General features: G+C 40.1%; 1 protein-coding gene across 1 annotated transcript in view; it reads left to right on the top strand.

The window, feature by feature from the left end:
• EXOC4 (exocyst complex component 4) overlaps positions 1–18525 on the top strand; it is a 1743085-nt gene that overhangs the window by 1332203 nt on the left and 392357 nt on the right. The gene's annotated exons all lie outside the window — the stretch shown is intronic.

Genomic DNA, 18525 nt, shown 5'->3' on the forward strand with positions numbered 1-18525 from the left:
CTTCCAGGACAGTCTGATTTTATTTCTTCAGCTAGCGCCCACTCAGTTGTGTCCTTAACCCAAAAAGACATCGCAGGGCTTCTAGTCCCAAACAACCCCATGGCTAGCCATCTTTTTTTGAGAATCTGAGCTGAATTCTATTGTTATTAGTTTTTTAAATTAGTCCTAGCATGACCGCGGCAACAAGTCAAACTCCAGGTCTGTCGCTTTCTGAACCTCCTGCCAATAAGCTAAGATCCCGGGGTAAGATGGAAGCAAGTGGCTCACCCCAACCCACACCATAGACAAGTGGCTGGTCGACATGGATACATTCTACTCTGCTTAATAGGGGTGAAGTTTATGTGGATGAATGTAGTTGAAAATGGATCAGTTTAAATCTTGTATTGCCGGAGACCCACTTAATCAGCGCATAAGCCCTCTTCCAAGCCCCATCTGTGATACCTTTCGTCTAGTTCATCTTCTCAGGCCTATCTGGATTTCAAGGGCGTTTTTACCCTATTCGATTTTAATGCTTTATCAAGCCAGGTCATTAAAATGTCCACCAGTGCCCAAACTAAGGATTGTCTGAAGGGTTTCTGTTTGAGGGGTCTTCTCAGGGAATCAAGTCCCAAACCAGCAAGCCTGGCATATTGCAAAAACTGACATGCCACACACTAAACATCTCCTGTGCCTCTTGCAAGCTGATGAACCTATCCTTGGAATATGGATCGCCTAATCAGCAACAGCCTCCCTCATTTTATGTGCAGACTAACAGCCTTATTAAGAGTTTGGCGCTCCATATGACCGCCGAACCCGTTGTGTCAGTCCAACCACCGCCACATAGCAGGCCCACCAGCAGTATTATGAGTGTGGCGGTCGGACCACCGGCACAGTCGGGATCAAGGATCCTGCTGGTCCTGCCGTCTTTCTTCGGCCGGAATATTCTGGCAGTGCCTCAGCCTGCACCGCTGAGCATATTCCGAGTTGCAATTTCACCGCCCTTTTCATGGGTTAACCTACCGTGAAAAGGGTGGCAGAATGTCAATAAATGGGTTCCTACCAGGGCCTCCTGTCAGAATTAGGCCTAGGGGGGCTGCAGAGGCACATGTAGTGCCCCGTGCGTCCCCGTATTAGCACCCCCATTTCCTGCATGGTGTGGCATGTATGCCACACCATTCAGGATGGTGTAGTCGGAGCTCTGGCAGCGGCAGTCTGCATGTGAGGCTCTTCTTTGACCATCATAGACCACCACTGTCAGACCGCTGCAGGACCGTCCACCAGACGAGGATTGAAGTCCAATTCTGGTGGGCAGCAACACCACAGCTTTGGCAGTCGTACAGCAGACAGCACATTGCACCCGTCCACTGTAGGACCCCCAAAGACATAATAGAGTCCTTAGTCCCCTTTGGCTACAGTTTACCAGAATACTGTTGCAGCTATGTGTATTGTTAAATCCTGCTTACCATTGTTTTTGTCTTACAATCTTTGTTCTTTCTCTTGTTGCGTGTAATTGTTCTGTTTCAGTTACTGAAATTGTCAAGGACTCATCGATGGGCCGGCCATGTTGTTGCAGGGCAATAAATAAAGGGTAGGGGTTAGCTTGTTCTGGGGCCTCATTGTGGCTCTATTTGAACTCTAGCAGCTACCATTCTTCTTCAGGTAAACAGATCCTCTTTGCCTTCTTTTGCCATCTCCGCACCTGGCCTGCTATGTCGCTTTGCCGCATCAGTGGCTAATAACAACCACATTCAGCAGTCCTCTTCTGTGTTAACTTCTTGAGACCTGCTATACCTTCAACTCCTCTGTGAATGCAAGCTGTCTCTGTCTTTCCAGTGTCAGAGCTTTGACTCAGAATGGCCGCATCAACAGTGTTCAGGCTCTTCTAAGTCTGCGTGCAGCAAAGCATATCAAGGAAGGACACAGACCCATTGCCTCCACAAGACTGACTGCGTGAATTGCGACCAGGCTTCTCTTAATAATCACCCTATTAGTAAATGAAACGGGATCAAATTACCTCTGAAGCTTGCCTGTGTGTGCAGAACAAGAGAAAAGAAACTGTGGGATTTGCCTGTTTGTCATTGTAATGTAATTGTATCACATCAAACTGATTTACGGTATTTATTTCTAACCAAACTATCTATATTTTACACCTTGTCATTTTGATTCGACATATCTGAGTACTGATTTAAAAAAAATGCAATTTTGCAGTCCACCACCATGATTTTGGGAGAATCCTGTAGAACCCACTATAAAATGTGAAACCTAGTACAAGACTTTTAAGTTACTCAATCCCTGAAGATGGCAATTCTTTTGATATCGAAGCGAAAAAGGCACTATTATTGATGCCCAAAATGTTTTTGAGCATTTACTTGGATGTAATCCACCACCACATACTTCTGTAGGAGCTGCTAACAAATTTGTTGAAGATATGGATCACCTTAAATTACGCTTCATAGATTAGCTACATATTGCGATGAAGAGACACAGATTCTATGCTCTTTATCAGTTACCACAAGAACATGTTGAATCTTATGTAGCAGTTTACTGACAGAATATTGAGACCACAAATATCGTGCTACAAATATACAGTGTCAAAAAGGAAATTGCAAAAATATTGAAAAAATATATAGTCTTACACTAATATTGTTAAAAAATACAAAAATATTGATTTCTACTAGAAATATATATGTTAAAATAGTAAATATTAAATACTTTAATATATAACATAACTATAATATAAAATACATTAATTTTATTAACATTTTATACTATAGATAAATATATCATTTAATAAAAATGTACACATAAATATGTTTCTATATTTGTATCTACATATATCACATGACACCATAATTTAAAGAAATCATATTTTACATTTTTCATGTTTTTTTAAATTACTAACAAAAGCATATATATATATATATATACACACAGATAAACAGAAAATAAGTAACAAATTGCACAAAAATACATTTGCTAAAAATAATTAAAAAATATATAAAATATTATATATATCTATATTCAAATAATGTACAAAAAAAATCAATGTAAACAAATATTAATACTACATAAATGTAAACAATATTGGCAAAAGTAGTAACACCTGTGAAAAACAGATATAGTATTCTACTGCAATCTATTCAACAGTAGGGAAAGCGTTAGACTCTGGAGGGGGAAAATGTACTATTCCCACTCTAGTCAATGCAACTGTCGGGAGAACATTGGACTCTGAAGGGGTAAAATATACTATTCCCATTCCAGACTGTGCAATAGTAGGGAAAGTGGTGGACACCTTGGGGGTGGTAGGGGGAGGGGTAAAATTTACTATTCCCACTCCAGTCTATGCAACAGTAGGGAAAGCGTTGGACACCGGAGGGGTAGAATTTACTATTCCCACTCCAGTCTGGACAACAGTAGAGAGAGAGTAGTTCACGTCAAACAAAAACATATTTAAACATCTCTCGAATATCCAAAAATATAACATTTTGAATATAAAAGTTATATGGTTAAATTTTAACAGGAATTTAACAAATTACAAAATTATTACATTATTGTATACTTATCAATTAGAACAATTATTAATGTAATTAAAATTCCACACTATATTCTCACAAACTAACAGCAACAATTAAAATGTAATCGATATTAAAAAGTATAACACAATTAACATATTAAATAATAAACAATTTTTAATAAATGTATATAGATTTTTTTTAAATATTTTGAATAGCTTCCCACCCCTTCTCTTATAAGCACACCTAATATCTAGCCTAAAAAGTTAAAATATGAACTATTTTTAAAATGTATCAATAACTTAAATATGTCTTTTAAAATTAATAATTAGTAATTAACTATTACTCAATTAACATCAAACTCTATTCCTATACAAACTAACCCACCCACTTCAAAAATGTAACTTAATAATATAGTTTCACAATTTACATAATTATCAATTAAATAATTGATAATACATCAATATTTATTAATTATAGTTAATTAACAGTCATAGTAAATTCTGAGTCAGCTTATATTATTATTTTGTGTGAATTCTTTGAACAACGTTTGTCTGAAATGTTTTTAAAATAACCAGATATGTAATATGTTTTGTATTATGGTAACACTATTAATATGGTGGGTTATTTCATTAGTAACACCAAGTCAGGTGTAACAGAGTATTGGGAGAAGTCTGTCATGCTAGAAAAGGTCAACATTTAGAAGGATTACCTCATCAAGGTAATTTGAGAGTGATATTTAGACCTGGTACTCCTTGTCCCATTTCTGTTGTGTCTTCCCAACGTAGAGTAAAGTTTTTCGTGTTTGGGAAAACTCACAGATGATTTTTTAGGAAAGAAGGAGGCAGAGTGAAATCATTTTCGCATTAAATGAAAGTGAAGGCTTTTGCCACACCTCTGAAATGGTTTTGCAAGTCTTACAATCAAAGGGGATGAAACTTCACTTGAACAAATGAAAATGTGGGTGTTAAAAGGTAGAATACTTGTGACACAGTATCATTTATTGTAAAATCAAACTAAAGATTGTGTTGCTTTGAGCAATTAGGGAAGTACCTTGTCCCAAAAATATAGACCATTTGGTTTCATTTTCAGGCCTTTATGGTTATTATTCCAGTTTTGTCAATGGGTTTTATATTTAACTGAGTCTGCGAGGTCCTTTATAGAGAAAATGTCAAGATTGAGTAGACCCAAGACGTGAGCATAGATTTACAAAAACTTAAAGGCAAGGTTAATGTAGCATCAGTTTTGACAGCATTTTGGGAAAACAGTGAATGTACAGTCTTTGTTGATGCTAGTAGTGTATGGTTAGGCGCAGTACTCATCCACCACGGTAAATGTGACCAGGCCAAGAAAAACACTGCAACCATTTTTGATAGAGGATTAACTGCTATCAAATAAAGACATTCCACTGTTGAAAAAAAATAGCACTGGGTTTCATGTGGATGGTTGTTCACTTTAAGAGATTTCAGTGAGGTATGTAGTTGGAAATGGGACCTATCATAAACTCTTAATGTTCCCACTGTCACATAATGGAACAGGAAAGGCAACAATTACATTGATGAGAATCTTTGCACAAATTGAGTGAGCCAAATTCTTTTTGTTTAAACCTTTTGATTGTTTTATGCATATAACTATAAACATGTCCGCATGTAGCTGATGTCCAGTCACAGTCACAATTACATGGAGTTGCCGTACAAATATTCGCTAAATGTGTTCAACAATGAGAAGAGAGACTGGGAGGTGAAGGAATATGGGGTGAGTGAGAAGGGAAACCGGTCTGTTCTTGTTGGAGATCAGGAAAGCAGAGAATTTGTGCGATCAATGTGATGGTGAGATTAATTTGAATTGGCTGAAAGCGATGTATCATATCCCCACTACTTACAAAGTAAATGAGACTGCAGACCTAGTGGGGCATTATTCTGTGAGATGCAGTGCAGTTATTCCCCATTCAGCCCATATCTAGGGTGTCCGTCAAAGAGGTGGTGGGTGCAGAGGCATTGTGGGGTGAAGTATTGGTATTCTAGCTGCGCCATGTAGTCTGTTAGTGGTTTCCCTATGCAAGAGAATTTATATTCTTTGAATGTTAAAGTGGCTGTGAATTGTTCAATGGCTAGCAGCTGCCACACCCTATGGAAACCATGTCAAAACGCTCAGAGATGATGGTGTCATCCCCAGAAGTAATGTAAGCAGCTCATCTAGGATGGGGGTACCCTAAGGTCCCTTTGATATGACCTAGAATTTATTTCCAAAATATCTAGATGAGTGCACAGATCCACTAAACGTGCATGAATGTGCCTTCTTCTTTGCCACAATGGCAACATATGTTTGACACGGTGAGAAAGATTTAAAGAATTCAGCTTGGAGTGAAATATCATTGGTGCCGGAGTTTGTACACTGTTTCTTGCTGTGATATGCTCTGTAATGATTTGGGGATATCCCGCCATAATTTGTCCCAGTCTTTGAGTGGAATACTGGAGTACAGATCTGTTTCCCATCTGATTTGACATTGGTGAGAGAATCTAGGTCTGGAATGCTGCAGAACTTTGTATGTTCAAAATATTTGCCCTTTGGAGCCTGAGTGCATAAGAACCAGGCTTTCAAATGGTGTAGGGATGTGTTTTGCTGCAGTTGAGTTAGGTATTTGGAGGGTCCAATGTCGTGGTTGGAATTATTGGAGCCTTGTGCTTTGGGAAAGACCGAAGTCTTGTTTTCATTCTTAACATGTTTTAATGGAGTCCCCAAGGTAGAGTTCCTATTTAAGCCCTGCATTCTCTGAATGACCATTGTGGGATAAAGTTTGGAGTCAGAGCGGGGGTGATGTCCGAGTTCCTGGCATTGGGTGTGTTCGGAGATGGAAACGTGAAGTCTCTCCTGGTGGCTAGATGATCCCAAATGTCAAGAAATGTTTTGTGGGAGTGGCTAGGCATGCGCTTTAAGTCGGTTTTGTTTTGGGAGCCACGCGAGGTTCCCCAAGAGGCGTCACGCAACTGAGTAGTCCATGTGCAACAAGTGCTTATCACGTTCTCAAACCACCCATTTCGATATGTAGCGTAAATAGGATGCACAGTAGTAATCAAGGAGATTAGGAAATGCCAACCCTCCTTGGTTCCTAGGGAACATTAATAGTTTGTTGGAATCACAGGGTTGTTTCCTATGCCATACGAAGGGGCGAATGTTAGATTGAAGAAGGGAAATGTCTGACAGGAGATTTGGTGTTGGCAGGGACTGGAAGAGTTATGGCAGTCTGGGAAGAATGTTCATTTTAAACACTTGTATTCATCCTAGGCACAAAAGGTAGAGTGGGGCCACTGTCTGAGATCCTCTAAAATGCTTTTTCTTGCAGGTCACCGAGTTCATTTTTGACCAGTCCTCCACACGTAGGGTGATGTTTAAGCCTAGGTAACATATGGAGGTTGTTTCCCATTGATATGAGGTTTGGGTGTACAGTGGTGGTATATTGTGTGCTTGTAGTGAAAGATTGAGGACATGCAATTTCTCCTTGTTTATTTAAAAAACAGAAATGAGTTCTAACTGATCAAACTTATGAGCCAGAGCTGACAGGGACATTCTGGGGTTTGTTAGGGTGAATAGTATGTCATCTGCAAAAAGTGATATTTCATGTTCTCGTTCCCCAAATAAAATTCCCTCGAACTCATGAGTTTGCAAGGGGTTATACTACCACAATAAATAGGAGCGGGGAGATTTAGCACCTTTGTCTTGTACCCCTGGCTGGATGGATTGGTGACGTACGCTGTCCATTTATCCGCACAACCCCTGTGGGTGTGGAGTAAGCGGCCATTATTTTATCTTTCATTTTAGGGCTACATTGATTTTGACCAGGACTGCTTATAGAAAGACCCAGCTGATCTTATTGAATGCCTTATCGGTGTCAAGGGAAAGCAGTAGGGCTGGTATTTTTCTCTAGTGGACTTTGTCCACCTGGTGTGCTAGAACTCTAACGTTGTGTGCTCCCTGCCGATTACGGATTAGTCCAATCTGATTCAGGTCTATCAGAATATCAGACCTGGTGGAGGGCCTATATTGTTATTGCTAGTATCATGGTGTATAGTGGGAGAAAGGTTTTGCAAAAGTCAGGAGTAAGACCATCGGGGCCTGGAGATGTCCCTGTAGGGAGTGATTTAAGAGCTTGGCGTATTCCAGTAATGTCAACTGGAGCCTCTACAGCCTCCTTATATAGAGTATCAAGAGGCGGCCACTCACAGTCTTGTAGGTATGTATGTACGTCCACTGGGTCCTCCTGTCCTCATTCATGCTTTGTTTGTCTTATTCCCCTTTAGTCCACTCCCCGGAGGGTTTGCGAAGTTGAGGGATGAATGGTTTGGTTCTGTGGAGCCTGATTTTGCATGTGAAGAAGGAGCCCACCTTGTCACGTTTATCATAGAAGCGTTGTCCCATTGACAAGAGGGCTTTGACTGCACTATTGGGTGTGTGCACTTTTAGTTGGCCTTGCACTTTTGCTAGTTTGCGCTCTGTGGTTTTGTTGGTTTCTGTTTATAAATACATTCCAAGCTTTGATCTCTGCTGTGAGTTTTTTTTTTATAAGCAAATTTTCTGCTGTGAGTTTTTACTCCTCGAATAGTGTCTCTCACGCTCTATGTATTTCAATGGTAAAAACAGTTCCTCTTATGGTTGGTTGAAAGCGTCCCAGGTGATGTGGTTGCAGATGGAGATTTCAGTGTTGTGTGTGAAATAGTCTGTGATAGCTGTGGCAATGGTCTGTCTGTTTACCGGGTCTCTTAGTATTTGAGGGTTAACGAGCCAAGGATGGAAGCGTGTGCCAGTCGGATGTTGGTCGATCCATATAATAGCCATGTGTGCATGGTCGAAGATCGATATTTCCAACATCGTGACATATTATAGAGTGGGCAAGAGAGATTGGGTGATTAGTAAGTAGTCTGTTTGAGATTATGATGAATGGACATGTGACAAGTACGAGTAGTCATTATTGTCTAGGTGCATGTAACATCAGGCATCAAGTAGGTCTCATTCAGTTATTTCCTTTTGGCGAAGAGCCGACATGGCTCCTGTGCCTTCATATACATTGGTTATTCTGTCCCTCTCAAGATACCTGGGTCGATTAAAGCCCCCTACTATATGTCCGCTAGCATCCTGGAGGTGGATAGTTAGAGTATTGCGTATGAATGTATCTTTTGCTGTGTTAGGTGCATAAATATTCAATTGGGTTAGGGAGATTATTTCTCGAGGCAGTACTAGTTTAAGGTATCAGACCTGTGGGTCTCAGGCGACATGCACTGGTTTCTGCCCCTATATGTGGTTTAGATAAATTGCCACTCCTGCAATTTTAGAGAGAGTTGAGACTAATAGTGGTAGGGGTAGTGCATATGGCACATCTGGTGGTGGTCCTCTTTGAGAAGGGGAGTTTCTTGAAGGAATACAATCTGCATCTTATTTGATAAGGTAGCGCCAGATCTGATTCCTTATGTTAGGCGAATTGCGGCCCCTAACATTGATGTAGAGTAAATTAGTGGTAGATGGGATCATGAGAGGAGATACATATAATATGAAATCTGTGATGGGTATCACATGTGTCTGTGTCAGGAGGGTCTCGCAATTTGCCAGGATAGGGTTTACCTGTGGTGCGAGACAGACCTGCCATCAAAGTGACAGAAGGGATCAAGAGGAAAGTATGAAGAAGGAACAAAACAATTAGGCCAACGGGGCAAGTCTTGTATTCCAAGGCCATCAATGTGGGATGATTGTTCCTCACTCTTGTAGCGTGGCTGAAAGTAGTGGACGGGAAATACTGAAAAATGGGTGGCCATGGTCTTCTGACAGCTCTGCGTGGATTAACATATTTTCAGCAGAGTTGCCCACTTGGATCCAGGGGCGGCTTCTTCCCTGTTGTTGTGTTCCAGTAATGCGCCTGCCCCTCTGTGACGTTGGGCATCTGGTTCACCATGGAGCAGCCCAGGCAGACACAGCCACTTTGTTTTATTGCCGTGCTGGCTCGCTGCCACCAGTCACACTTTTGGTCTATGCGCAACCATATAGAAGGTCACGCTCGCTGGCAGGCATAGTTTCACTGGGACACACATGACTGTGTGCCCCAATTCCAAAGTTGTTAACAGTACGGGCTGGCCATGAGACCATATAATTTAAACACGGGGCAAGAATAAGGGGTCAGAGCCTAGCAGTAATGAGGAGCCAAGGCATCTCTTGCGCAATATTCAGAACTCCAGAGAGAGTACCGCCTTGTGGCCACCAGCCCTGCCTGGCCCGGTGAAGAAACCCTGGCTCATCCTGACACTTGTCAGTCGGCATTTGTGACTCTCTTGGCACAGGTGGGTTGAACTGGGATGCGAGTGGCATTAAGGTAGACTGGGATAGGCTAGTAGGGTCGTCGCCTTTCCCTTTCATATTTTAACATTCATCAAATGACCAGACATGATAAAAAGGATTTTATATAAAATCGTCCATGTAATTATTTTTTAACATCGCTTCTCTGCATTTCTCTTCTTTAACTATCAGTCACAGATGATTACGGCAGCTACTTTGAGCAGGGGTAGATCTGCTGGGTGTGTATAGTGACTTTTGTGTAGTTTAATTATTCAGATGATCAACACGAACATGTTGTAACAATGGATTGTTTTTAATATATTTTTAATATTTTAAAATGGATGTGTATCTTTGACTGTTATAATAAATAAAAATCGATTTATACCTTTTTATGAAAAAATCTTTTGTTTTTTAATTATTGTTTTTACTGTATCTACAAGTCACATGTAATTAATGTTTATGTTTAAATACTGAATACGTTTAACTCCATTAAGTAATGTACATGATTACAGTGCAACACATGATCCACACATTAGACTAGGGACCTGTTCTTTTTCCTTGGTTTATATTACCCTGTCCCTATTCTGTATTATAGGGTAACTCTTTCAATTTTGGTAGTATAGGGATTGAGCACACTGGGGCGAGCTCGCTGTTTCTGATACTGCTGATGGAGTTAGGATGGACTGGGTTGGTCAGGCTACTATAGATGGTATTAATGGGGTTATATTGGAACGTATATTTGTGATAGTGCTTTTCATTTGGCAAAAGGTGGTAATTTCTGGTATTGAGCTCTTTATATGGACTTTATTGCTTGGTTTTCCTGGCGAGAAAGTGCCACTTAAAGTGTCACACATTAGGTAGTAGAATGTCACTCATAAGTACACTAAAACAATGGAAATGTAACACATAAGAAAACTGAAAACAAGGCTGCTATATTTTAAGATCTTCGAGTTTTTCGTTGCTCAAATGAGTGTCATTTCTGATATTTATTTATTTCCCTCGTCTTCATTGCTTGATTTTTGCTTGCGAGAAAGTGTCACTCATAGCCGTAGAATGTCACTCATAATTACACTGAAATGATGTAAATGTCACACATAAGCAATCTCAAACCTTGGCAGCTATTGAAGATCTACTGGAGACTGTTGAAAAGTGAGCTGACAACTAAGAGCGAAGACACGCTCTGATCCTCTGACAGTTCTCAAGGTGAAAGAGAAAGGTTTATTTGTCCAGTAGAGGTGCTGTGTGAATGGGAAAGCAGCCAGGCATAACATGCATGGAGGAGTCAGGTAGGTGACTTGGCAATCAACTCATTGCCCAACAATTGTAGCAATTGCTCTTCAGTGCTGACGGTCCAAGGGATGACTCCAGCAGCTTTATTCAAACGTAGTATGGCGTCAAGCCACCACAGAGTATGCAGTCTGGAGGAGGTCAGCTTCAACTGCATACCGTTTTGTAAGCAAACATTCTAACACACATGAAACTTGAGTGCCACAACAGAACATAAATATGTCACAAAGAAGCACATGAACAAGGCCTGCTGTCGGATACTGCAGTTACCCACTCATGTGCGATGTGCTCTGGCTTTGTAACCCATACCTCTTTCTTAGACTGCCTTCTAATCTCCCTTAATGTACAGAAGTTGTTACTCGACTCTTAGCTTTGATTTGATTTTATGTTGAAACCTCCTTATCCATTGCAGTTCAGATTAATCGGGAAGCCTGTGACTACTACTTCCGTCACTCATAACTTTATCTTATGGGCCTATCGCTGCACTGCTCATCTCTCCTCGCTCTGTATCTCAGTGGGCTCTACCTTGAACCACAAGAGAGCTCTTTTGATTTTTAAGGGGGAAGGAAATTTGAATAGAATTTCTCAAAATCCTGAATGTATTATTGTATCCTATGGCAAGGTTAAAAACAAAAGGTGGTGCTGCAGGAGTAATTATTAGGACTCCAACATCTCTTAGGTCTACATCTTTCAGCCAATTTTCAATGTCTAGAACGGTCAATTCGATTTCGTCATGACCAAAACCCCAAACCCCTTTACACCTAACTAGTTGTGTGCATATTGGTGTTTCTGCACTCTGTCTGCTAGACAATCATACTATGTCATTCGCTTTCCTTCAAACATGCATTACAAACAAATCCAAATGAGGAACGTCTTCCTATTATGTAATCTCTGGGTTAAAGGAGAGACACAATTATGAGAAATCCATTCTCACATCAATATGATTACAAAATCCCAGCGAGAATTGCTTTCTGTGCACACAAGGGTGTATAGTGGTAGCACACAGGCACATGACCTGCTTCTGAACTATAGATACATCTCACATTGTGTCTGGGCTGTGAAAACTGTCCTTAACAAATTTGAAGTAAACAATAGCCTCTGTGGTCACACATGCAAGGAAAACACTACTGCGTCTAATCCTACTTGTATCGTTCCTTTATCAAGTCCCATAGAGTCTTAGAGACGGGCGGGCCCTGTAGTCACACACTGTAAATGAAAATAGGTTGTGGCTCTATTTAGTGAGCCAGTCATGTAATGTCTCAAAATCTAAGAGCATAGCCCAGCCATCCCACTGACTTACTTCGTTAAGGGTTCCACCTGCAAGTCACTCAATCGGTTCCTCTAAGCTCTGCATAATTGCAGAGCTATTGGTGTCTTCCAGTTTAAGCGCCTTGAGGTCTGTAAGCACAGTACATGACAGTTGTCATGGGACGTTAGGCCACATCGGCAACGTCATATTGTCATGCAAAAAAACGCCTGATTTGTTAGCGCTCCTTGCTGTTGAGTGGAAGAAAGTCCTAATGCATGGAGTTTGTGTAAGTCATTTACAATAACGACGGCAAGTGAAATGCCCGGTCATTATCTTTATGTTCAAGTGGCAATTTGATGATCAATTCAATCATAACTGAAACTTGATCCTTTGAATCTCTCAGTTTAAAATGACTAAGAGGGGGTTTATCTAAAATGTAAACTAGATAGATTTACTCCAGGGCGTGTGATTTTGAGAATGTGTACTCACTGCAGTGTGCTAACACTGTTTTATTCTCATGTAATCAATGTAATTTATGTGAAGAGAACCCAATCTAAAATCTTCTAACTTCCTCTTATTTTAATTTTGTAACTCTGGGGTGACCAAGACATTTTGGTTTTACTAAAGCTAGAGAGCTCAGCCAGCCCTGTTCATTCATTGGTCTGTTGTTGTGTCATTCACGTTATTCTTCTGCCCATTGCAGCATTCTGCAGGGGGCTGTTCATAAACTTCACTATCAGTGATGGCATTCTGCTCTTTCAAGAGCAGCACTTTAGCTTACAAATAGTTCCCTACAGAGCAATGGGTTAATATGACATTGGTTGCTTTTAGCCAATGTTTCTTTTTTTTAATATTAATATCTGGAAGGGCACAGCATCTCCCCCAACAATAACTTTTACAAAACCGATGACGAAACAAGCATTGAGAAAGCCAAAAGGCAGGTAGCCAACGGCAGACCTATTAACTTCGAGCTTTCCCTTGTTCATCTTCTGTTGTCTGTGTCTCTTTGTTACCTGTGATTAGTCTGTGTCAATTACTGGATTTGTCAAGGGCTGACTGGCGGTTTGTTGTCTGTGCTGTGGGCTCTAAATAAGGTGCCATTTAAAGCCTATTCGGGACTCCAGTCTACTGTAACTGCCCACTACGTTTTTTTTCCATTTGCAGATTCTCCCACGCTCTTTCCTTTGCTTCTGAAGTCTATTTGGCAACCATGACCTATCACTGAGAATTGAGGTCCACAGTCCAGGTGCTGTCCACCTGGGTGCAGACCCTCATCATTTGGCTCACTTTATTCTTGAGACCACCCCTGAATAAATCTTGCCCCATCCAAGGTCTCAGAGTAAGTAACATGACTGAGCCACAGCCATTATACCTAGTGCTAATATGCCTGTGATTGACTGTGAGGACAATTCATCAGCATTGTCATTTCAAGCTGAGCCCCAGCCTTAGTGACAATCCTGGCTGTTTGAATAAAGAAAATCAATAAAAGGCCAGGATGGGAGGTGAAAAAGGCAGAGCAGCTCAGGGTTCTGAAGGTACAGCCTAGTTATTTATATACTTGTGACACTTCCACGTACTAAAGTATGGCAGAGTCAACACAGATCTGTTACTGACTTGAAGTTTACTATTTGGAAAGTATTACCGAATCCATTAATAATTGCTTATTCCAAAATGAAGTCCACTGAAACTTCGGAAGGTTGGAAATGCACAGCTACTCGAACATAAATATGGAGACTGATGCTGCTGGTCGTGCTGGCATCACCTGCTGAGGCCTAATTAGGTCGATTCGTGATCTCAGCAAGAGGCAAGCAGACAATGCTCTAATTAGCACGACCGAAGCCAGCCACCAACTTCCTGCAAACTACTGTGAAGTACAATAAATTGAGTGAAAAGAAACAAATAAAACATTGTGTTCTCAAGGCCTGGTCTTGTGTCTCTTGCCGCTCTATATCTGTGTGCATCCTTTTGACTGTTTTTAGTTGGTGTCTGTGTTTCGTGGGCACGACTTTTGCAGCCCTGCACATAAACTATTGACACCCACGTAGTGCTTGGGCAGAAGAAATTGGTAAGCGTCAGAGGAATGTATTTTTATAATCCTCATGTTTCTCTGCCTGAGAAAAGTAGGCTGTACCCAATTTAAGGACCACTGTACATGAGATATGGCCGTGCAGTGCCTTCTTTCAGTGTGTACCACAACAGACGAAAGATAATTATACAAACTGAGCAGAATCAATAGTGGCTCCCCTTTAAAGGAATTGTACTGAAAAGTTCATAATCTTTATGTGATTAATTCGGGGACCTCATCTATTTAACCCACCAATCAACTCCCAGACAGCCTGAGAAGTTGAAATAATATTAATATAAACCTACAGGTGTTCTGCTCTGACAGTATTGCACGTTGTTTGGTGTTCACATAGTATTATTGAAAAAAACAATAATTTTTTCCTTTTCTTGTCAGTGCCAGCTTTATAAATCTGGGGGTTCTGTGGCACAATCAATAGTCAATGAGAATAAACTAATGACCGTCGTCAATAGACCCTTTCCGCACTACTTTTAGCAGAAATCCATCTGCTACTTGTATTCAAAATTAAGATCCATATGCTTTTGATATTTTCAACAAATTTATTGGTGAGATTTTTCTCAAAAATACGTAGTAAACGTTTTTCTTGTTACAAACAAAATATTTGTTGCTTCCTTGGTGTGTAATTTGCACAGTTGGTTGAGTTATAACAACTGACATTCATTATTTAAAAAGGAAAATTTTCCTGTCCCAATGCATTTCGGGAGGAAAATCCCTTCATCAGGGGCACTGTAAAATAATATAATGAACATGTTTAGCCTCAGGCTGTTGGCACACTTCGTGGTCCATGGGTTAATTAAATACTCAATTTACTTTATACGACATTCAACAATTAATATCATTTTCAGAATGCAAAAGAATTTTTTATAAGGGAAGGCTCTTTACAATGCGATGTTATTTGCGCATATACACAGACATGTACTTATAGTTCCTCAGATTGTCTACATCCTCAATTTACAAAAATATATATCTGACAGAGATTTTAAAAGAACATAAACTGTCATGTGGTTACTGATAAACGAGACCTAGTTTCGGTTCAAATAAAGTAAAACAATAATAGAAGACTCTAGCGTGGTAGCTGCTGAAATTGTAAACCACCGTGAAAAACACACTCACCATGGTTGCTCACTATCGTGTGTTGCTTTGGGAAAGTTCTATGATGGAGGATCAAAAGGATATTCCGGATAACGCCTAAAAAATGAGTGAATACTGTGATTATTAAATATTCCTTTCAAGTGCATGAAATGCAAAAAAGACTGAGAAGCTGATTGTCATACCGTGAGTTTAGAATGCTGTCTAGTAGGATAGTCTTTTTGGTTAGGCTTGATACGGTAACTGTAAGATAAACCATCACGAATAAGACAATAACTAGACTGTAAGTGAGAATTACAACGAAAGCTGTGGACTGAATAATATGTTACCTGATTTACTGTGGACGTTTCAACAGAAACTTTGAAAGACATTCACTCGTGGTTAATGGTGGTACTCCTGCAATCAATAGTCAAGCAAGCACCATCATAGGAACTGTGGGAAAGAGGTAGCAACTGCTCTTCTCACCACAGGAGTTGGATCCTTATAATGTTCCATATATTTATGTCTTTTTTTCAATAGAGCGGACATAGTCCTAGTGGACATAAGTGCTCGTCACAAAAAGAAATAAACCCATACAATGTGCAGTAGATGGAGTGATTTAGTTGTGCCACTCAGTAAATTGGTAAGAGATTGGAATCAAGAACCTCAGCAGAGGCCCATTGTTAACATAGCGATTCTGAATGTTTTAGGTTTGTTTGAAAAAGTATATGGGAGTTTTTCTTTAAACGTAAGAGCTAGACAAAGAAGAGAGATGCAATCCGAAGAGCGTGTACAGGAGAGGGTCTTAGTGAGGTGGGGTAGCTCTGTAACATTCCATGGGTGAAGCCAAAAGATAGAAAGTTAGGGGAATGGTAGAATGTTTCCACAGGCTCACCGGATCATTTAATTGGAATCCATTTACAGATACTTCAAAAATGGTGCTTCTTCAGTCATGATTTTGAAGGAGGGGAACCTAATCTAATCTATTTTGATGTATCATTCCATATAGTGTGTGTAAATATTGAAAAAGGAGCCTTCTAAGTGGAAGGCGTTGCCTATCTGGTCAGTACGAGGCGGAGTAAGCGGGAACTGCAGATCTTTCTTTTGCTGCTTCAGACGAGCAATACTTGTGTTGGGTCAATTGTATGGCTCTCTTCATAATGCTTAGTAGCCTGAATATACAGCATGCTTTTAAGGCAAATCATTTGACCTGTGAGAGTTCAGGAATATGAAGTCATATTTCGTTATATTCACAAAACAAAGTGATAGGATATCGTCCTTTTATCCTAATCATACATTGTTTAAACATGAATTGTTCTGAAAACCTCTATGATTCTCACACTTCCTAGTCTTTCATAAAGCAGTTATATGATGTTCAATTTAAATATTACTTTGTACTGATACTATTGTAATTTGATAAGTAGCTTATTGTTTTTGTTTTATTATTTGTTACCCTTATATGATGCTGATCTGTTTCGTCATTAATATATAAGCCTTTATTATTTATATTTCAGTATTACTTACATTCAATACTCCTTTGTGTATGTTTGCTGTATTTCATTTATTCATGAATTCTAATAAACTTTTTCGAACATAAAAAAGTCATATCTCGATCCAGCAGCTGCATGTTCAACAGTTCTCAAAGGGGCAGTGTGAGAGAGAGGCCGACTGGTTGGAACATGTTTTCATGGTATATGCAACCAGGTTTGTTTGAGATCCTTCATTGGAATGAAGGGTTTGATTGATGTCGATATACTAAACTGCTAGTAAGCACTCATGTCACTGGCTATGATGTAATGATTCAAATTAAGCTCATTGCTGAGCGAGAAGCCTGAACATTTGGTATAATCCGGTATTTCATAGTATAGCAGAAAGCTGTGAAGATTATTTTGTCAAGAGATTGTATGGTTCCCTTTTGGACTTAAACTGATGATGGAGAATTCTATTTGTTGGGGTTTCAGCTTCTTCTATGGCTTTCAGTCTTGTATTTTTGCTAATCATGCCTTGATGTGAGTGATGGATGTGTTGAGGCTTAATCATGGATTACATTGAGTATCATCCATGTATTGGAGGTAATATATTTAAGCCTGTTTAGAAGTTTCTCGAGGGGCTCAAGGTAAAGATGCCAGGCATTGGCAGAAACACAGATCATTGTGGGACTTCAAATGAACTGAACCCTTGTAAAACAGAACCGACGTTTCCAAATCTTATAGAGACAATGGTCCAGTAGCACAACCGAAACAATTGACCCAAGTTGGGCAAACATAATTTTGTTGTGTACACTGTTTAATGCTGCCAAGAAATCCAGAAGGATCGGAAGTCCTACCTCCGCTTTATCAAGGATCTGACGAGAATCATCATTGATGTGAAGCACATTCATTTCGGTACCATGTCCATCTCCGACGCCGGATTGCTTGGCTACACGCTTCTCTGTGATTTCTGTTAGGAGTGCCAGTGGGAGGACATTAGTTTACATTCTTTTCAGTGTCTTCATTCCGGTTCTTCACTGAAGGTCTTAAAATGTCTAGTTTCATGGAGGTTGAAAGCACTTTTTGTGTCACTGAGGAATTGACAATGTCCTTCCAATGCTGCACAATGTAATGAGTGTTGCTCTGAGCATCCATATGTGTACCAGTAGGGAAATCTCCATTGGCAACACGAGTTACCAAAATTTGCGTCCTTAGTGCGCAACTCCTGCTGCAAACATCCTCAGCAATCCATACATTAATATCTAACTTATTCATAGTTGCCAACTGTCTCGTTTTTGCAGGGACAGTCCTGGCAAGTTGGAGACTGTCCCGGGTAATGATGTTCCAGAACCCGTTCCTCTTTATTACACACAGGTACACAAATAAAACGTTCTATCTGCAGCAGCCCTGTGCTGCAAAGTGTCCCAGGAAATATTGTTCAAATGTTGGCAACTATTTTATTCTCATCTGTAGCTGAAAGCGTTTACTTGATGCTTCCCGGTACATTGTGTTATGGTTACATATTAATGGTGTCATTTGGTGTTAGTGGGATCCTGTGTC

Source organism: Lissotriton helveticus, chromosome 1_1, assembly GCF_964261635.1.
Source record: "Lissotriton helveticus chromosome 1_1, aLisHel1.1, whole genome shotgun sequence".
NCBI classification, from domain to species: domain Eukaryota; kingdom Metazoa; phylum Chordata; class Amphibia; order Caudata; family Salamandridae; genus Lissotriton; species Lissotriton helveticus.